The sequence below is a fragment of the Bremia lactucae genome, linkage group LG1 (genome assembly GCF_004359215.1).
Source record: "Bremia lactucae strain SF5 linkage group LG1, whole genome shotgun sequence".
Lineage (NCBI taxonomy): Eukaryota > Oomycota > Peronosporomycetes > Peronosporales > Peronosporaceae > Bremia > Bremia lactucae.
The window spans coordinates 11,153,706-11,156,024 of record NC_090610.1 but is presented as its reverse complement, the minus strand read 5'-3'; positions in this window follow the sequence as shown (position 1 = coordinate 11,156,024).

Sequence of the window (2,319 nt, the reverse complement as noted above, 5' to 3'; positions counted from 1 at the left end):
GCCTATACCTATTTATGGAAATTAGATTTTTGAACATTACTATTTAAAGTAATATCTTCCAAATATTTTCTACCTTTTAGATAATACATTAATTAACAACCTTTAAGTGTTAATTTCATGTAACGATACACCCCGTTACATTCTATGAGAGCGGCCTTTTAATAGTTTTGGTTATTAGCTCAAGACACGTGTCATTGCAACACAATCGTAACTGTTGCATTTTTGCGCCTTTTATAATAAAGCATCACTTTTGAGTATGTTAGGGGTCACATAGCACTAAGATCGGAGGAAGCGTGCAATAAAAGTCTATCATGTATTTGTTATAAGTTGATATTTAGATTAAATAAATTATCCTCGTTTGTTACGAAAGCAAATTGAAGACTTATTTGTCAGGTTTCTACATGGCTTTTTAACGCATTGTCGTAACTTTTTTTCAAAAAGCATGCCATCACAGCGAAGGCATTGTTAGTGTATCGACAGGGCGTGCTTAAGCCTGCGACACATAACTTAGCTTTTCAGAAAATTTGCATTTGTTCGAGTAAAATTCGAATCGACGAAGTCCCTAGCGTTCCGTGATCCCTATCAAATTTATTAGTTTACTTCGCTTGTTGCGGTATGAGTCATTCCACTTAATCGCAGATATAACAGTTATTTTTATAATCGTCTTTAGATTCCTTTTTGACCTTTTGGTACACCACACCCCTAAATTATATTCGGAAATCGCTATAGCCACACGTCCTGATTGTATACCTGTAACGGGGTGTATCGTTACATAAAATCAACAGTTAAAGGTTGTTAATTAATGTATTATCTAAAAAGTGGATAATTTTTGGAGAATATTACTTTACATGGTAATATTCTAAAAGCTTATCCATTGGTAGATATAGACCTTTATATCTACTTTCTCCGCGGTCCAATCAGCGCTGGACGCGCGCAAAGATAGAGACAGATAAGACTTTTAGTACAATTTTTGTAAGAGTTTATAATAAAGTTAGTATTAAGTAGATAGACAAGAAGACCTTAATTTATTAATACAATTATTAATTAACCCTCTTTAAAGCAAGTGTTTTAAAGAGAGTCTTCCTCTGCACGTACTAGCGTACGTGATGTGACGTGAGGCACCACTAACTCGCACTGAGGCAGTGCGAAATGGACTTGTACTGAAGCACTTCAAGTCAGTAGTGCCCCGCTGCACCTGGTAGCACTTTGTAGTCCGTCCAAGGTCCACAGTTCCATCATCTAACATGGGCATGTTAGATGATAATGGAAATACGCACTACGTTTCGCGTGATAGCTACTCCTGTCTAAGTGACAAAGAAAGGAGTGCGGTCGAACGATACCATCTTGGCCATGCTGTCCGGTTTGGACAGAGATGCCCTCCATTCAGCCATCTCCAAGTTCATACAACGTGAACTTGACGGGGAGAAGGAGAAGGTATCCTTGCTTAATCAGCAAGGCTCTCAACATTTGTCGAGTTGGACGATGCCATAAGGGCTCGTCACATCATCGACGAGCAAATGCAAGTCGCATTTGCTCAGTCCAATTTGGCAGGTCGTGCCAAATATTGGTCACAAGGTCTTAAGTTGCGCGACCCATATATATTGGGTCGCTAAAGGCTTTTGAAGCCCGGCTCAAACAGACGTTTGAACCGCCTAGGGCTTAGTTCAGAGCTCAATCAGAGCCTCTTCAACTCAGCAAGGCAAGCGTGATGTTCACGCTTATGCCCATCACATACGACTCTTAGCGAGTTGTATCACAACAACCCAGTTCATGAACACACGTTGATGACAGTGTTCATGCAAGGTCTAACGGATGGCCCCGTAAATACCTACCTGTTCCGCTTGGAACTGGATACGCCAGAAGAAGCAATATCCGTTGCGGACAGGAAGACATTAGCTTGAGACAGACTCAAGCTAGTTCGTCATCATATCGTCCTCCAGACGACACAAACTGGGAGGTCCAGAACGTATGGACCTCTCTTAAGTCGAAAGCGAACTCGCTTTTCGAACAACAAGCGATTGCAGAAATGCAATCGCTGTCAAAAGTTAGGACACTACGCTCGTAAGTGTAGTGCCCCACGCCCAGCACCGGAAGGTACAGAACGAAATTTTGGACCGAATGCCAAAAAGGGCAACGATCGCGGATCCGACGTTGTTGCGAAATCGCAACAGCGAGGCGGACCGCCAAAAAACGGACGGGGTCAGTAGGGGCGCAACGCCCTACTGATCCAGCAACCTCAAGAGAATTTGCAAATCTCTTGACAAAAGTTGCTCCAGACACACAATCATTATGTGTCTCTGCACCTGGTGATGAGGTATC